General features: G+C 45.4%; 1 pseudogene; it reads left to right on the top strand.

Moving 5' to 3' along the window:
- Nucleotides 1-20,700, top strand: part of LOC123101688 (uncharacterized) — an 84,221-nt pseudogene that overhangs the window by 56,077 nt on the left and 7,444 nt on the right.

The raw sequence follows: 20,700 nt of genomic DNA, 5'->3' as shown, positions 1-20,700 counted from the left end.
CACACCACCCCACATGTATGAGGGGCCAGTGCGACGCTCCGGTGGCATTGCTACCCCTCAGGGCCCCCGTCCCGCCTAACCCTGGAGCGGTTGACCACGAGATCTAGCCCTTTGACTTTTGACGGACGGACTTTGAACAGTGGACCTCTCCACCCGGTTGTGTCAGGTCAGCTCAAAGGGACACCTGGGAGCAACATCCGGGCCAAACCGACAGCTACATCCCCTCCGTGTAGACCTGATGCGTCCGTTTTCCCCCTCCAGGTGCCGGCGGCGGCGCCATCCGTTAGGGGGGCCACGCCCCAGAGATGCGTGCCGCCTCTTCGAACATGCCACAACACCACCCGGTTGTGGTAGGTCATCCCATAGAAACACTTGAGAGCAACGTCCCCTCCGTATAGACCCGATGTGGCTGTTTCCGCCCTCCAGATGCTGGCGGCGGCGCCGTCCATGAGGGGGGCACACCGCGGATGTGAGGGGGTCACACTTCGGAGATGGGTGCCGGGCGTTTGCAACCGCCACTCAACTTCTGTCGCATAGCTGTTTTTGATTTTAATAAAATTTACGGACCTATATTCAAAAGAACATGACAACATATTATTAATGTGCTTGAAAGAAATACAAACTATATATATATATATTCATAATCTATGGAAAAAATTACAAACTACATATATATTCATATAATACATAAAAAAGCATGAAAACATATTTTTTTAAAAGCATAAAAACATATGCAAAAAAACGTATGTAAAAAAAGCATTAAAACATATGCAAAAAAAGTATGTAAAAAAATAGCTATGCCGACGGCTAGATACGGCAGGGTTCTGGTGGGCGCCGTGCCGCGGATCAGTGACGTGGCAACTATGCCGACGGCTGCCGTCGGCATACCTACGCCGTGGATCGGTGACGTGGCATGCGAGGATATGCCGACGGCTGCCCGTCCCGACCGTCGGCATAGGTTTGACGGCGTTAGCCGCTCGTCACGGGCGGGGTCGCCGGGCCCGCCGTTATACCGACGGCTGATTTATGCTGACGGCTGCTGTCGGCATGTCTGCGCCTAGGTCGACGGCCGTTCTGTGCCGACGGCAGCCGTCGGTATAGATCCATGTAACCCGACGGCCAGTGTAAGCCGACGGCCAAAACTAGGCTGTCGGCATATCTCAAACTAGACCGACGGCAGCCGTAGGCATAGGTTTTGCCGTCGGCGTATGCCCGTTTTCCGGTAGTGAGTCCAAACCAAACGATATAATCATCCCAGACCCTACACCCAAGGTATCTTGTTATCTTCATTTATAAAAATCTCAAATGACAAATCATTCCATATTCTTTCTTTTTAGTCCTGCAGAATTTAGGATTACTGAATTTGTCTAATGAAACAATATATTTTCTTGTAAGTAAAATGGCATTGGCAATACTTTGTTTATATTGTTTATTACTTTATTACTTTGTTAGTTTGATGATTGATTATCTTCCACCTTCTGCAATTGTGGATGGACCCATCCAGTGGGTGCGGGATGCCTTCAATGAGATAGCTCCCCGCTTGGAGGTTGCACCTTGGAGAAGGACAGTGTCCGACACTTCCTACGCCTTTTTGAGAGTGTGGCGTGCATGCATTGGAATCTGACCATCACCGCGGAAACCTTGACCTACATGGCCAATCATAGCGCCTTACAATCTGCGAAAGTTGTATTGGAGGGCAAGGCTCCTGAACTCAATGGGATGCATGCTAATCCCAACTGCATCAACCAATATGGATACTTCCCCCTCCATGAAGCTGCTGAAAGGTTCTCTGTTGGCATGATCAAATTGCTGTTTTGCCACGGTGCATCAGCCAATGTGCGCACAGTCGGTAATAAAGTCATAGAGGGTCTACTCCCGCTCCATGTTGCGGTTGAAAATGCTTGTCTGCATAAGTATTCGGAGGACAATCTTTCTTCTAATCGGGACTATGAGGATTATACCTACAACCTCATCCATCTCTTGTGCCTACCCGAGATGGTTTGTGTCATTTCCCTCGCTACACAAAGTCCTACTTTTGCAGCATGAAAATTTAAACGATTGTGGCCATTGCATATATCGCATACAACTGCTATACCAATACCCAAGGACTGAGCATCCTTACATCTCCTCTTGTCAGCGATATAATTCCTATTTTACCTGCGGTTTGTGTTCTTGTGTTGTAAGTTGTTAACCTTATTTTTTAGACATGGAATCATCAGTTTCAGATTGTCATTAGCTAATTTGATTTTCTTTGGCTCAGAGATGACCCCCAATTTGTAGTTGTATACTCGTATATCATACCGAAGGACTGAGTGTGCTTTCATCTCCACTTGCCAGAGATGGATTTTTTTATTAAGAAATAGATAGAATACTAATCATGCTTATCTTCTGAAAGTGTTTATGTATTTGGCATGTTATTATTTTATATTCAGATACAATGAGAATCCATGCTTTGGTGTGTTTGGATAAAATGAAGCAATAAGACAGGAAGTAATATTCAACATTACTTGCTCGCATGCAGATGTTAAAAGGCACTCATATTTTTTCCTCGGTGCTTTTTAACAGAAGATCTTCTTGGATATGATTAGACTGCTTGCTAGAGAAACAGATAATCTGGTGGATGAGCTCTGGATGTACTCCCTCTGAGTCCGTTCCTAAATATAAGTCTTTTTAGACATTTCAAATGGAATACAACATACAGATGTATGTAGACATATTTTAAAGTGTAGATTCACTCATTTTGCCCCATATGTAGTCACTTGTTGGAATGTCTAGAAAGACTTATATTTAGGAACGGAGGGAGTACATAAAGGAAAAAAGGCCTGTAGAGACTGCAGTTTTACTCGTGGCAGCTCAAGGGCAGATCCGTGGGAGCCGTTCCTCCAAGAGAAGTGTCAATGGCAATCAAAATGGGTTTGAAGTTATCATGGATCGTATAGTATTGGAGCACTATGAACACGTGAAGCTCGAGGAAATGGCAATATTTAAATGTACATATTTGCTTGTTCGTATCATTTATCGTGCCGGTGAAGTTCTTGATGCGTACATTCAGCATCACTCTGAGGTACCACAGTTTGTGTATTGTAGTTAGTGTTACATTGCCTCAGGTCTCTTCCTTAGTTTTTTTCACTAAGTGTTTTTGTTTAAGCTTCTAAGTACCGTTGATAATTCTCGCATTGATCAAGGAAAAAGGAATAACATTTTTTTAGAGGAAAGGCATACGCCCGACTTTATAAATAAAGCCATAAGGTAGGTAGGGACCACATAACAGAACGTACCACACACCATCCAGACCCCAACGACGGTTCAAACGAAAGAGAAGACAGTCCGGTACATGGCTCCCTCGCCAGTACACGGCACGTAGGCGGGAAGAGAAAGGCCCAAATAAAGCTAAACTGCCGGCCCAAAAGAAAAGCAACTAATAATCCTGCTCTTGTCTGCATAACTGAGAAGCCGAAGCCCGAACTTTGGAGATCAGCATAGAGAGCGCATACTGGTCGTCGACCTTAGTCAATGATTTCCACTCCTGCAAGAAAGCACACGATTTAAATAAGCAATCAACATGTTTAGCCGGAAACACGTGCTCAATAGTAAATTTGTTTCTAGTCGTCTAAAGGGACCAGCAAAAAGCCCCCAGGCCCACCCAAAAGATACGTCTGGAGACGCCAGAAAGGTTGCTTGCTAAGATGCGCAGCTCGGCAAAGGAGGCAGGGGCCCAAGAGACAAGAAGCCAATCCCTCACGCAACTCCAAATGAGCTTAGCCAAGACACAGTGGAAAAAAATATGCTCCGCATCCTCCACAACACCGCACAGAGCACATAATTGGGATCCCGACCCATTTCTCTTAAGAATCTGATCAGCCGAAGGCAGCCGGCCTCTGAAGGCTTGCCATAAGAAAATCTTAATCTTAGGGGGAATCCGGGCCTTCCAAATCTAGGAAAAACGATTAGTAGGCGTGCCACCAACAGGCTTAGAGTAGAGCAACTTAACAGAGAAGCGCCCAGAGGCAGACAACGGCCAAAACACCAAATCCTTGTTCATCGAGAGCGTAGGGAAGAAGGCAGTAAGGCGTTGCCAGTCTTCAAACTCTACAGGCGACAAGGATCGACGGAAGGCCAGGTTCCACCCATGGGAAGCCAACCCCGCAATAGAAATATTCGGAACAGAGCAATAAGAAAATAAGGTGGGGAAAGTCACTGAGAGGGGTGAGTCTCCACACCACCAGTCCAGCCAAAACCTAATAGAGGAACCATCCCCAACTACAAACTTAACAAAAGACTAGAAAACAAGCCTAACTTTGACCAGGGACTTCCAAAACGGAGAGCCACCCCGCGAGTGAGCAAACATCGGGCTCGTGGAAGGGAAATATTTAGCCTTAAGAATAGACAACCAAAGGGGCTGGTCCTCAGCACTCATAATCTTCCACCACCATTTGATCAACAAACATTGGTTCATGATGGAAGTGTTAATAATCCCTTACCCCCCAAGGTTTTTGGGCCTACACATCAACTTCCATTTAACAAAGCGATATTTACGGCGATTATCAACAGCGTTCCAGTAGAACGCCCCACGGTGTTTATCAAAACCAGCATGTGTCCCAACCGATAAGAGGTAGAAGCCCATCAGGAACATGGGGAGGGAGGACAGACAAGCATTGATCAAAGCCACTTTACCCGCATTGGAATTATACCTACCACGCCAGGGAAGGACCCTGTTGCCCACCTTTGTGACCACCGGGGCAAATTCTTTCGCATGAAGCACGCCCGGGGATATGGGAAGGCCCAAATATCTGAAAGGGAAAGACCCTAGCTTACAATTAAGAAGATGTGCCACTCGCACAGCTTCCGACTCGTCCACACCAGTAACAATCACTTCACTCTTGGCAAAATTTATCCTAAGGCCCGACATCGCCTCGAAGCAGAGGATAATAAATTTGAGATGAGCGAGGCAGGCATCATTCAGCTCAACCATAATGATAGTGGCATCCGCATACTGAAGGTGGGTCATCCCTTGGGGAAGAAGATTAGAGCTAATCGGAGAGGTGTGCCCCTAAGCTGCTGCACTAGAAAGCAAGCGGGATAAGGCATCCGCAATGAAGTTGAACAAAATGGGTGAGGCAGGATCACCTTGCCGAAGGCCCCTACCCTTGGCAAAAAACTTACTAACCTGACCATTAACATAGATGGCAGTATGGCCTCCCGAGACCAAGTGCATGTTTCTATGAACAAGGGGCCCCTCAAACCCTTTAGCTAGCAAGACCCTACGCAAAAATGGCCAGCTCCCCGAATCGTAGGCCTTCTCAAAATAGAGTTTAAGAATCACCGCTTTCGATTTACGAGTCTTAAGGTCATGCACAATTTCATGAAGGCAAAGAACCCCATCCAAGATGAAACGACCTTTAATAAAATCCGATTGAAAAGGATTGATGGTACGATGGGCAATGGGAGAGAGGCGAGTGGCTAGCCCTTTGGCAGGAAATTTGGTGAAATTATTGATAAGGGCAATAGGCCTAAACTGCGAAATCAAGTCCGCTCCCTTGACTTTAGGAATAAGAGTAATGACAGCATAGTTAAGACGAGAGATATCCACCGTCCCCAACCAGAAACCTTGGATGATCTTACACACGAGAGCCCGCAACTACGACCAAAATTTCTTAAAGAAGGGAATCGAGAAACCATCAGGCCCAGAGGTAGCGTTTGGATTAGCCGAACTAATCACCTGCCAGATCTCCTCGTCAGATAAAGGAACCATCAGTCCCATGTTCCCGTCTGGAGAAATCTTACAACCCGCATCCCAGAAGTCAGAGGAGAGGGCAAGCCCAGGATCCGGCTTAGGGCCGAGGAGATTGGAGTAAAACCCAACAATGTGATTCATAATGAGAGACTGGTCCAAGGCTCTGACGCCATCAATCAAAAGACTGTCAATGAAGCATCTCCAACGTCTACCATTGGCGATCGCGAAGAAATAAGCCGTCATAGCATCACCCTTCAAGGTCCAATTAATGGCACCGCGCTGACGCTAGTAAATTTCTGACTGCTGGTGCAGCAACATCAAGGCATCTTCCAGGGAGTAACGAGCAGCCCATTGAGAAGCAGAGAGCCCAGACAAGTCAGCAGAGTGGTCCAGATCCCGGAGTTGAGATTCAAGGGTCTCTTTTTCCCTACGGAGCTCGACTGCCCTATTCCGAGACCAACCCCTCAAGAATTTACGAAGCTCATATGACACCTTATGCCAGTCATCCATGGGGCCAAAGAAACGACGAGAGGAGGAAAGAAGATTAGAGATCTTGGAAGCCATCATCTCATAGAATCCCTCCACTACAAGCCAAGAGGCATCAAATTGGAAGCAGGAAGGCGACACAAGGGAAAGGATGCCCGCATCCACGACGAGGGGGGCATGATCGGAGCCAACCGCAGGCCTGGCTTTCAGCACCACACGGGGGAAAAGCAAATCCCACCTATCACAGATAAAGACCCGATCCAGCACCGACCGAACAGGAGAGGACTGATGGTTAGACCAGGTGAACCGCGCCCCTACCCTAAGGAGCTCACGGAGCGCGCAATTGTTAGGGAACGTAGCATAAATTCAAAATTTTCCTACATGTCACCAAGATCAATCTATGGAGAGACCAGCAACGAGGGAAGGAGAGTGCATCTACATACCCTTGTAGATCGCTAAGCGGAAGTGTTCAAGAGAACGGGGTTGATGGAGTCGTACTCGTCGTGATCCAAATCACCGATGACCAAGTGCCGAACGGACGGCACCTCCGCGTTCAACACACGTACAGCCCGGTGACATCTCCCATGCCTTGATCCAACAAGGAGAGAGGGAGAGGTTGAGGAATGCTCCATCCAGCAGCAGCACAACAGCATGGTGGTGGTGGAGGAGCGTGGCTATCCTGCAGGGCTTCGCCAAGCACCGCAGAAGAGGAGGAAGAGGTGTTGGAGAGGGAGAAGGAGGCAACCAAAGGCATGGATGAAAAGCCCTCCTTCCCCACTATATATAGGAGGGCCAAGGCGGGGCGCCGGCCCTAGGAGATCCAATCTCCTAGGGGGCGGCGGCCAGGGAGGTTTCCCTCCCCCCCAAGGCACCTAGGAGGTGCCTTCCACTATTGGGACTCTTCCCTTTTGTGAAACCCTAGGCGCATGGGCCCCTTGGGGCTGGTGCCCTTGGCCCATGTAGGCCAAGGCGCACCCCCTATAACCCATGTGGCCCCCCGGGGCAGGTGGCCCCACCCGGTGGGCCCCCGGGACCCTTCCGGTGGTCCCGGTACAATACCGATAACCCCGAAACTTGTCCCGATGGCCGAAATGGGACTTCCCATATATAAATCTTTACCTCCGGACCATTACGGAACTCCTTGTGACATCCGGGATCTCATCTGGGACTCCGAACAACATTCGGTAACCACATACAAACTTCCTTTATAACCCTAGCGTCATCGAACCTTAAGTGTGTAGACCCTACGGGTTCGGGAGACATGCAGACATGACCGAGACGTTCTCCGGTCAATAACCAACAGCGGGATCTGGATACCCATGTTGGCTCCCACATGTTCCACGATGATCTCATCGGATGAACCACGATGTCAAGGACTTAATCAATCCCGTACACAATTCCCTTTGTCTAGCGGTACGATACTTGCCCGAGATTCGATCGTCGGTATCCGATACCTTGTTCCATCTCGTTACCGGCAAGTCTCTTTACTCGTTCCGTAACACATCATCCCATGATCAACTCCTTGATCACATTGTGCACATTATGATGATGTCTTACCGAGTGGGCCCAGAGATACCTCTCCGTTTACACGGAGTGACAAATCCCAGTCTCGATTCGTGCCAACCCAACAGACACTTTCGGAGATACCTGTAATGCACCTTTATAGCCACCCAGTTACGTTGTGACGTTTGGCACACCCAAAGCACTCCTACGGTATCCGGGAGTTGCACAATCTCATGGTCTAAGGAAATGATACTTGACATTAGAAAAGCTTTAGCATACGAACTACACGATCTAGTGCTATGCTTAGGATTGGGTCTTGTCCATCACATCATTCTCCTAATGATGTGATCCCGTTATCAACGACATCCAATGTCCATGGTCAGGAAACCGTAACCATCTATTGATCAACGAGCTAGTCAACTAGAGGCTTACTAGGGACATGGTGTTGTCTATGTATCCACACATGTATCTGAGTTTCCTATCAATACAATTCTAGCATGGATAATAAACGATTATCATGAATAAGGAAATATAATAATAACTTATTTATTATTGCCTCTAGGGCATATTTCCAGCAGTCTCCCACTTGCACTAGAGTCAATAATCTAGTTCACATCGCCATGTGATTAACACTCACAGGTCACATCGCCATGTAACCAACATCCAAAGAGTTTACTAGAGTCAATAATCTAGTTCACATCACTATGTGATTAACACTCAATGAGTTCTGGGTTTGATCATGTTGCTTGTGAGAGAGGTTTTAATCAACGGGTCTGAACCTTTCAGATCTGTGTGTGCTTTACAAATCTCTATGTCATCTCCTAGATGTAGCTACCACGTTCTATTTGGACCTATTCCAAATAACTGTTCTACTATACGAATCCAGTTTACTACTCAGAATAATCTGGATTAGTGTCAAAGTTTGCATCGGCGTAACCCTTTACGACGAACTCTTTTACCACCTCCATAATCGAGAAAATTCCATAGTCCACTAGTTACTAAGGATAACTTTGACCGCTGTCCTGTGATACATTCTTGGATCACTCTTGTACCCCTTGACTGACTCATGGCAAGGCACACTTCAGGTGCGGTACACAACATAGCATACTATAGAGCCTACATCTTAAGCATAGGGGACGACCTTCGTCCTTTCTCTCTATTCTGCCATGGTCGAGCTTTAAGTCTTAACTTCATACCTTACAACTCAGGCAAGAACTCCTTCTTTGACTGATCCATCTTGAACACCTTCAAGATCATGTCAAGGTATGTGCTCATTTGAAAGTTCCATTAAGCGTTTTGATCTATCCTTATACATCTTGATGCTCAATGCTCAAGCAGCTTAATCCAGGCTTTCCATTGAAAACACTTTCCAAATAACCCTGTATGCTTTCCAGAAATTCTACGTCATTTCTGATCAACAATATGTCAACAACATATACTCATCAGAAATTCTATAGTGCTCCCACTCACTTCTTTGGAAATACAAGTTTCTCATAAACTTTGTATCCACCCAAAATCTTTGATCATCTCATCAAAGCATACATTCCAACTCCAAAATGCTTACTCCAGTCCTTAGAAGGATTGTTGGGGCTTTGCATACTTATCAGCATCTTTCAGGATTGACAAAACCATCCGGTTGTATCACATACAACCTTTCCTCAAGAAAATCGTCGAGGAAACGATGTTTTGACATCGTATCTGCAAGATTTCATAAATAATGCAGTGACTGCTAATATAATTCCAACATACTGTTAGCATCGCTACGAGTGAGAAAATCTCAACGTAGTCAACTCCTTGAACTTGTCAGAAAACATCTTAATGATAAGTCGAGCTCTCTTAATGGTGACATTTACCATTATTGTCCGTCTTCCTTTTAAAATCCATCTGTACTCAACAGCCTTACGACCATCAAGTAGTTCTTCCAAAGTCTACACTTTGTTTTCATACATGGATCCTCTCTCGGATTTTATGGCCTCGAGCCATTTATCGGAATCCGGGCCCACCATCGCTTCTCCACAGCTCGTAGGTTCATTGTTGTCTAGCAACATGACTTCCAAGACAGAATTACGCACCACTCTGAAGTAGTACGGACCCTTGTCATCCCACGAGGTTTGGGAGTGACTTGATCCGAAGTCTCATGATCAATATCATAAGCTTCCACTTTAATTGGTGTAGGTGCCACAGGAACAACTCTTTGTGCCCTGCTATACACCAGTTGAAGTGACGGTTCAATAACCTCATCAAGTCTCCACCATCCTCCCACTCAATTCTTTTGAGAGAAACTTTTCCTCGAGAAAGGACCTGATTCTAGAAACAATCCCTTATTGCTTTCGGATCTGAGACAGGAGGTATACCCAACTATTTTGGGTGTCCTATGAAGATGCATTTATCCGCTTTGGGTTTGAGCTTATCAGCCTGAAACTTTTTCACACAAGCGTCGCAGCCCCAAACTTTTAAGAAATGACAGCTTAGGTTTCTCTAAACCATAGTTCATACGGTGTCGTCTCAACAGAATTACGTGGTGCCCCTTTTAAAGTGAATGTGGTTGTATTTAATGCCTAACCCATAAACTATTGTGGTAATTCGATAAGAGACATCATGGTATGCATCATATCCAATAGGGTGCAGTTATGTTCGGACACACCATCACACTATGGTGTTCCAGGCTGTATCAGTTGTGAAACAATTTCCACAATGTCTTAATTCTGTGCCAAACTCGTAATTCAGATATTCATCTCTATGATCATATCATAAATCTTTTATCCTCTTGTCATGACGATCTTTCAACTTCACCCTAAAATTACTTGAACCTTTCAATAATTCAGACTCGTGATTCATCAAGTAAATATTCTCAACATCTACTCAAATCATCTGTGAAGTAAGAACATAACGATATCCACTACACGCCTCAGCACTCATTGGACTGCACACATCAAAATGTATTACTTCCAACAAGTTGCTTTCCAGTTCCATTTTACTGAAAACGAGGCTTTCAGTCATCTTGCCCATGTGGTATGATTTGCATGTCTCAAGTGATTCAAAAATCAAGTGAGTCCAAACGATCCATCTGTATAGAGTTTCTTCATGCATATCTACCAACAAACATGGTTCGCATGTCTCAATCCTTTCAAAAATGAGTGAGTCCAAAGATCCATCAACATGGAGCTTCTTCATGCGTTTTATACCGATATGACTTACGTGGCAGTGCCACAAGTAGGTGGTACTATCATTACTATCTTATATCTTTTGGCATGAACATGTGTATCACTACGATCGAGATTCAATAAACCATTCATTTTAGGCGTAAGACCATTGAAGGTATTATTCAAATAAACAGAGTAACCATTATTCTCCTTAAATGAATAACCGTATTGCGATAGACGTAATCCAATCATGTCTATGCTCAACGCAAACACCAAATAACAATTATTTAGGTTTTAATACCAATCTCGATGGTAGAGGGAGCGTACGATATTTGATCATATCAACATTGGAAACACTTCCAACACATATCGTCAGCTCACCTTTAGCTAGTCTCCATTTATTCCGTAGCTTTTATTTCGAGTTACTAACACTTAGCAACCGAACCGGTATCTAATACCTTGGTGCTACTAGGAGTACTAGTAAAGTACACATCAACACAATGTATATCCAATATACTTCTATCGACCTTACAAGCCTTCTCATCTACCAAGTATCTAGGGTAATTATGCTCCAGTGGCTGTTCCCCTTATTACAGAAGCACTTAGTCTCGGGTTTGGGTTCAACCTTGGGTTTCTTCACTAGAGCAGCATCTGAATTGCCGTTTCATGAAGTATCCCTTCTTGCCCTTGCCCTTCTTGAAACTAGTGGTTTCACCAACCATCACCAATTGATGCTCCTTCTTGATTTCTATTTTTGTGGTGTCAAACATCGCGAATATCTCAAGGATCATCATATATGTCCCTGATATATTATAGTTCATCACGAAGCTCTAGCAGCTTGGTGGCAATGACTTTCGGAGAAACATCACTATCTCATCTGGAAGATCAACTCCCACTCGATTCAAATGATTGTTGTACTCAGACAATCTGAGCACAGGCTCAACAATTGAGCTTTTCTCCCTTAGTTTGTAGGTTAAGAAAATCGTCGGAGGTCTTATACCTCTTGACGTGGGCACGAGCCTGAAATCCCAATTTCAGTCCTTGGAACATCTCATATGTTCTGCGATGTTTCAAAAACATCTTTGGTGCCTCAACTCTAAACCGTTTAACTGAACTATCACGTAATTATCAAAACATGTATGTCAGACGTTCGCAACATCCACAGACAACGTTCGAGGTCCAGCACACTGAGCGGTGTATTAAGGACATAAGCCTTCTAAGAAGCAATGAGGACAATCCTCAGTTTACGGACCTAGTCCGCATAATTGCTACTATCAACTTTCAACTAAATTTTCTCTAGGAACATATCTAAACAGTAGAACTGAAGCGCGAGCTACGACATAATTTGCAAAATCCCTTTTTGACTATGTTCAAGATAATTAAGTTCATCTCATGAACTCCCACTCAGATAGACATCCCTCTATTCATCTAAGTGATTACATGATCCGAGTCAACTAGGCCGTGTCCGATCATCACGTGAGACGGACTAGTCAACATCGGTGAACATCTTCATGTTGATCGTATCTACCATACGACTCATGCTCGACCTTTCGGTCTTCTGTGTTCCGAGGCCATGTCTATACACATGCTAGGCTCGTCAAGTCAACCTAAGTGTTTGCATGTGTAAATCTGTCTTACACCCGTTGTATGTGAATGTTTGGATCAAACACCCGATCATCACGTGGTGCATTGAAACAATGAACTGTCGCAACGGTGCACAGTTAGGGGGAACACTTTCTTGAAATTTTAATGAGGGATCATCTTATTTACTACCGTCGTTCTAAGCAAATAAGATGTATAAACATGATAAACATCACATGCAATCAAATAGTGACATGATATGGCCAATATCATATTGCTCCTTTTGATCTCCATCTTCGGGGCTCCATGATCATCATCGTCACCGGCATGACACCATGATCTCCATCATCATGATCTCCATCATCGTGTCTTCATGAAGTTGTCTCGTCAACTATTACTTCTACTACTACAGCTAACGGTTAGCAATAAAGTAAAGTAATTACATGACGTTTATGTTGACACGCATGTCATAAATAAATTAAGACAACTCCTATGGCTCCTGCCGGTTGTCATACTCATCGACATGCAAGTCGTGATTCCTATTACAAGAACATGATCATCTCATACATCAAATATATCATTCATCACATCCTTTGGCCATATCACATCACATAGCATACCCTGCAAAAACAAGTTAGACGTCCTCTAATTGTTGTTTGCATGTTTTACATGGCTGCTATGGGTTTCTAGCAAGAACGTTTCTTACCTACGCAAAGACCACAACGTGATATGCCAATTGCTATTTACCCTTCATAAGGACCCTTTTCATCGAATCCGGTCCGACTAAAGTGGGAGAGACAGACACCCGCCAGCCACCTTATGCAACTAGTGCATGTTTGTCGGTGGAACCGGTCTCGCGTAAGCGTACGTGTAAGGTTGGTCTGGGCCGCTTCATCCCACAATGCCGCCGAATCAAGATTGACTAGTAACGGTAAGCATATTGAACAAAATCAACGCCCACAACTACTTTGTGTTCTACTCGTGCATAGTAAGTACGCATAGACCTAGCTCATGATGCCACTGTTAGGGAATGTAGCATAAATTCAAAATTTTCCTACGTGTCACCAAGATCAATCTATGGAGAGACCAGCAACGAGGGAAGGAGAGTGCATCTACATACCCTTGTAGATCGCTAAGCGGAAGCATTCAAGAGAACGGGGTTGATGGAGTCGTACTCGTCGTGATCCAAATCTCCGATGACCAAGTGCCGAACGGACGGCACCTCCGCGTTCAACACACGTACAACCCGGTGACGTCTCCCATGCCTTGATCCAGCAAGGAGAGAGGGAGAGGTTGAGAAATACTCCATCCAGCAGCAGCACAATGGCGTGGTGGTGGTGGAGGAGCGTGGCTATCCTGCAGGGCTTCACCAAGCACCGCAGAAGAGGAGGAAGAGGTGTTGGAGAGGGAGAAGGAGGCAACCAAAGGCATGGATGAAATGCCCTCCTTCCCCACTATATATAGGAGGGCCAAGGGGGGGGGGGCGCCGGCCCTAGGAGATCCAATCTCCTAGGGGGGCGGCGGCCAGGGAGGTTTCCCTCCCCCCCAAGGTACCTAGGAGGTGCCTTCCACTATTGGGACTCTTCCCTTTTGTGAAACCCTAGGCGCATGGGCCCCTTGGGGCTGGTGCCCTTGGCCCATGTAGGCCAAGGCGCACCCCCTATAGCCCATGTGCCCCCCCGGGGCAGGTGGCCCCACCCGGTGGGCCCCCGGGACCCTTCCGGTGGTCCCAGTACAATACCGATAACCCCGAAACTTGTCCCGATGGCCGAAATGGGACTTCCCATATATAAATCTTTACCTCCGGACCATTCCGGAACTCCTCGTGACGTCCGGGATCTCATCCAGGACTCCGAACAACATTCGGTAACCACATACAAACTTCCTTTATAACCCTAGCGTCATCGAACCTTAAGTGTGTAGACCCTACGGGTTCGGGAGACATGCAGACATGACCGAGACGTTCTCCGGTCAATAACCAACAGCGGGATCTGGATACCCATGTTGGCTCCCACATGTTCCACGATGATCTCATCGGATGAACCACGATGTCAAGGACTTAATCAATCCCGTATACAATTCCCTTTGTCTAGCGGTATGATACTTGCCCGAGATTCGATCATCGGTATCCGATACCTTGTTCCATCTCGTTACCGGCAAGTCTCTTTACTCGCTCCGTAACACATCATCCCGTGATAAACTCCTTGATCACATTGTGCACATTATGATGATGTCTTACCGAGTGGGCCCAGAGATACCTCTCCGTTTACACGGAGTGACAAATCCCAGTCTCGATTCGTGCCAACCCAACAGACACTTTCGGAGATACCTGTAATGTACCTTTATAGCCACCCAGTTACGTTGTGACGTTTGGCACACCCAAAGCACTCCTACGGTATCCGGGAGTTGCACAATCTCATGGTCTAAGGAAATGATACTTGACATTAGAAAAGCTTTAGCATACGAACTACACGATCTAGTGCTATGCTTAGGATTGGGTATTGTCCATCACATCATTCTCCTAATGATGTGATCCCGTTATCCACGACATCCAATGTCCATGGTCAGGAAACCGTAACCATCTATTGATCAACGAGGTAGTCAACTAGAGGCTTACTAGGGACATGGTGTTGTCTATGTATCCACACATGTATCTGAGTTTCCTATCAATACAATTCTAGCATGGATAATAAACGATTATCATGAACAAGGAAATATAATAATAACTTATTTATTATTGCCTCTAGGGCATATTTCCAATAGCAATTACTAATGAACTCATTAAAAGCATTGACAAGAGGCCAAGAAAAATTAGGGCTATTTTTATCTGTCGGGGAGCATAACAAATTGAAATCACCACCAATTAGAAGAGGAATATTATAGCATTCAATCTTAATCGAAAGTTCATCCAAAAACAAAGGGGCAAGAGAGTGGTCCGCGGGGCCATAAACCACCACAAATTCCCATAAGTTGTTAAGCTGGCGATGATGAACCACGCTGCTAGCCTAAAAGATGCCATGACCAAAGGTAATGAAATCAAACACGTCCCGTTTAGACCCTATCAAGATGCCCCCAGAATGGCCCGAAGCAGGGAGAAAGTGCCAGTCGAACCTGTCCGTGCCAGCCACCGCAGACAGTTCAGGAGAGGAAAAGGATTCCTTAAACATTTCAACCAACCCTAAAATGTCAATATGCTCTCCACAAACCAAGTCATGAATCTGGTCTGGGCGCCCCTAGCACCGAAACCTCGAACATTCCAAAAGAGAGCTTTCATGTATAGGAAAGGTTTTTAATACGGAGGCTCGATCTGCACGGGGCCAAACAAGGCTTAGAGCGCTTGGAATGATCTCTCTTAACTTGAGCATGAGGTGGAGGCGACTGGCCACAACCATTTGTCGCTCCACCTTCCCCAGACTGAACCTGGGCCCCAGCAGGTCCGGCAACAGCCGCGGCCTCCATGGCCTTGGCAATAGCTGCCTAGGCAACCTCATTAGCCCTAATGACAGAAAGAAGGCGAGAAGGGGAGCCCAACCCCGGTTCAACAACCACCCCAACATCAGACATAATATGAAGCAAATGATCATCCGATAGCGCAGGTAAAACAAGGCGAATAGGGAAAGCATGGAGAGGGGGTTGGACAGATGAACCTAGAGTAGGAAGGTCCCTGGCCGCAGCGCACCTCTCAGCCCGCACTGCCACCCAAACACCAGAGTCATGCACGCGCCGGCCCTTGCACGCCGTGGATGCCAGAGAGCGCAGCAACGGGGAGCACCGCACAGGCAACGCCGTCCCCGGGCCAGATCTTGAAGCAGACCCCAGGTCCTTATCCAGACGACGAGCCAGACCCGCCACAGATTGCTTGGAGGCAGAAGATGCCCGACTCTTAGCAGAAAATTTCCGAACCAACAACTTCTTCTTCTTCTTAGTTGAGTGCTCGGTGGATAGCGGGGGGGGGGGGGAGCGGGAAGATCCTCAATCCCAGAGAAGAAGGGAGACTGCGAATGAGTAGGCATGTTGGAGCAAACACCAAAAAAGGGGATCCCCTTACTAGCAGTAGTCTCACGAGGAGCCGAACCATCCTTCTGAGGATTAGCAGCTAGGGCATTGTCCTTGAGCAACTCCTGTTCATCAGGCTCCAATTTATCCCATTCAGACTGAGTAAAACGAGGATCCGTGCCACCACTTGGGTTTTGCCCCCCAGACAAACCATCCCCCTGCATGTCATCATGATCAGAAGGCTTGGAAGGAGGAGGCGGAGGGAGAACATGGAAATCAGCACCCTCGACCCGAACTCGTAAGCGCACACCCTCAGGAGATGGAAAAACATCCACGGCACCATGAACACACACATGATCAATACACCACACATTGAGACGAACCGGACCAACCTTGCCCAAAGACTCCACATCAACTTCCACAGGCTTGCCAATGAGATTACCAAATGCCATCGTGAACTCCACAGAGCGTGAACCAACTGGCACGTCATCCACTAACACCCAAGTCTTGGTGAGAGGGCCAACCGCCTTCGCACCCCAAGTAGCCGCTTTGACTGACACCACCAGTTGGTTTAGAGGAAGAGTAAAGCTAGTGCACGAGGAGATCATCCTTAGACAGTCCTTGGAGGGAAAGACCACTGCGAACTCATATTCTAAAAGCTGGCGCACCTGCCAGTCCCAACCCCCATCGTCCCAAATCTTCAGACCATCCAGGAGAGTCTGCGGGGAAATCTTTTGACCAAAAACAGTTATGATGGCCGCGTTAGAGAGAGACGGCGCGGCCATCACCACAAGAACATCAGCATCCAAAGCGAAGAAAGAGCAGCCTGGCAAACCCATCGTCCCAAACTGTATGAAGGTAGGACTCTTGGAGCGATTGCGGCAATCCACCGTAAGGTGTTGCTACCTCTTGAGCTTGCGTTGGTTTTCCCCAAAGAGGAAAGGATGATGCAGCAGAGTAGCGTAAGTATTTCCCTCAGTTTTGAGAACCAAGGTATCAATCCAGTAGGAGGCCACGCGCAAGTCCCTCGTACCTACACAACACAAAGAGCTCAACGCAACCAACGCGATTAGGGGTTGTCAATCCCTTCACGGTCACTTACGGAAGTGAGATCCGATAGATAATATTTTGGTATTTTTGATAAAAAGATGCAAAGTGAAAAGTAAAAGGCAAAGTAAAAACAAAGCAAGATTAAAGTGATGGAGATTGCTATGATGAGAATAGACCCGGGGGCCATAGGTTTCACTAGTGGCTTCTCTCAAGAGCATAAGTTTTCTACGGTAGGTGAACAAATTACTGTTGAGCAATTGACAGAATTGAGCATAGTTATGAGAATATCTAGGCATGATCACGTATATAGGCATCACGTCCGTGACAAGTAGATCGAAACGATTCTGCATCTACTACTATTACTCCACTCATCGACCGCTATCCAGCATGCATCTAGAGTATTAAGTTAGAAACAGAGTAACGCTTTAAGCAAGATGACATGATGTAGAGAGATAAATTCATGCAATATGAAATAAACCCCATCTTGTTATCCTCGATGGAAACGATACAATACGTGTCTTGCTGCCCCTTCTGTCACTGGGAAAGAACATCGCAAGATCAAACCCAAAGCTAAGCACTTCTTCCATGGCAAGAACTACCAATCTAGTTGGCCAAACCAAACGGATAATTCGAAGAGACTTGCAAAGATAACCAATCATACATAAAAGAATTCAGAGAAGATTCAAATATTGTTCATAGATAGACTTGATCATAAACCCACAATTCATTGGTCTCAACAAACACACCGCAAAAGAAGAAGATTACATCGAATAGATCTCCACAAGAGAGGGGGAGAACATTGTATTGAGATCCAAAAAGAGAGAAGAAGCCATCTAGCTAATAACTATGGACCCGAAGGTCTGAGGTAAACTACTCACACTTCATCAGAGGGACTATGATGATGTAGAAGCCCTCCATGATGACGGCCCTCTCCGGCGGAGCTCCGGAACAGGCCCCAAGATGGGATCTCGTGGATACAGAAAGTTGCGGCGGTGGAATTAGGTTTTTGGCTCCTATTCTGATCGTTTGGGGGTACGTGGGTATATATAGGAGGAAGGAGTACGTCGGTGGAACACCGAAGGGCCCATGAGGCAGGGGGGCCCACCCTCGTGACCGCCTCCGGTACTTCTTGGAGTAGGGTCCATGTCTCCTGGGTCTTATCCGAGAAGAAAATCACGTTCCAAAAAGGATTTTTCTGTTTGGACTCCGTTTGATATTCTGTTTCTTTGAAACACTGAAATAGGCAAAAAAACAACAATTCCGGGTTGGGCCTCCGGTTAATAGGTTAGTCCCAAAAATAATATAAAAGTGGAAAATAAAGCCCAATATAGTCCAAAACAGTAGATAATATAGCATGGAGCAATCAAAAATTATAGATACGTTGGAGACGTATCAGGCATCCCCAAGCTTAATTCCTGCTCGTCCTCGAGTAGTAAATGATAAAAAGAGAATTTTTGATGCGGAGTGCTACTTGGCATAATTTCAATGCAAAATTTCTTAATTGTGGTATGAATATTCAGATTAGAAAGATTCAAGACAAAAGTTCATATTGACATAAAGAATAATAACACTTCAAGCAAACTAACAAAGCAATTATGTTCTCTCAAAGTAACATGGCCAAAGAAAGTTCATCCCTACAAAATCATATAGTTTAGTCATGCTCCATTTTCGTCACACAAGAATGCTCTCATCATGCACAACCCCGATGACAAGCCAAGCAATTGTTTCATACCTTAATAATTTCAAACTCATAAACTTTCACGCAATACATGAGCGTGAGCCATGGATATAGCACTATGGGTGGAATAGAATATAATGATGGGGGTTGTGTGGAGAAGACAAAAAAGGAGAAAGTCTCACATCAACGAGGCTAATCAATGGGCTAGGGAGATGCCCATCGATTGATGTTAATGCGAGGAGTAGGGATTGCCATGCAACAGATGCACTAGAGCTATAAATGTATGAAAGCTCAGCAAAAGAAACTAAGTGGGTGTGCATCCAACTTGCTTGCTCATGAAGACCTAGGGCACTTGAGAAGGCCCATTGTTGGAATATACAAGCCAAGTTCTATAATGAAAAATTCCCACTAGTATATGAAAGTGATAACTCAAGAGACTCTCTATATGAAGAACATGGTGCTACTTTGAAGCACAATATATGAGACTCGCTAATCATGGTGCTACTTTGAAGCACAAGTGTAGAAAAAAGGATAGTAACATTGCCCCTTTTTGTTTTTTTGGGCCTTCTTTTTTTCTTTGGCCTTTCTCTTTTTTTGGGACAATGCTCTATTGAATGATGATCATCACACTTCTATTTATTTACAACTCAATGATTACAACTCGATACTAGAACAAAGTATGACTCTATATGAATGCCTCCGGCGGTGTACCGGGATATGCAATGAATCAAGAGTGACAAGTAAAAATTATGAACGGTGGCTTTGCCACAAATACTATGTCAACTACATGATCATGCTAAGAAATATGACAATGATGAATGTGTCATGATAAACTGGATGGTGGAAAGTTGCATGGCAATATATCTTGGAATGGCTATGGAAATGTCATAATATGTAGGTATGGTGGCTGTTTTGAGGAAGATATAAGGAGGTTTATGTGTGAAAGAGGGTATCATATCACGGGGTTTGGATGCACCGGCAAAGTTGCACCAACTCTCAATGTGAGAAAGGGCAATGCACGGTACCGTAGAGGCTAGCAATGATGGAAGGGTGAGAGTGCGTATAATCCATGGACTCAGCATTAGTCATAAAGAACTCATAAACTTATTGGAAAAATCTACAAGACATCAAAAACCAAAATATTACGCGCATGCTCCTAGGGGGATAGAATGGTAGGAAAAGACCATCGCTCGTCCCCGACCGCCACTCATAAGGAGGACAATCAAATAACACCTCATGTTTCAAATTTGTTGCATAATGTTAACCATACGTGCATGCTACGAGACTTGCAAACTTTAACTCAAGCACTTCTCAAATGCACAATTACTCTACTAGCATGACTTTGATATTACTACCTCCATATCTCAAAACAATTATCAATCATCCAACTTTTCTTAGTATTCAACGCACTCAAAAGAAAGTTTCACAAATCTTGAATACCAAGCAAGTTATTATTAAGCAAATTACCATGCTATTACGACTCTCAAAACAATTTAAGTGAAGCATGAGAGATCATAGTTTCTTTAAAA

This window comes from Triticum aestivum, chromosome 5A (genome assembly GCF_018294505.1).
Source record: "Triticum aestivum cultivar Chinese Spring chromosome 5A, IWGSC CS RefSeq v2.1, whole genome shotgun sequence".
Classification (NCBI taxonomy): Eukaryota; Viridiplantae; Streptophyta; class Magnoliopsida; order Poales; family Poaceae; genus Triticum; species Triticum aestivum.
Note: the sequence above shows the minus strand (reverse complement) of the source record. Positions and strands in the feature narration are given on the sequence as shown.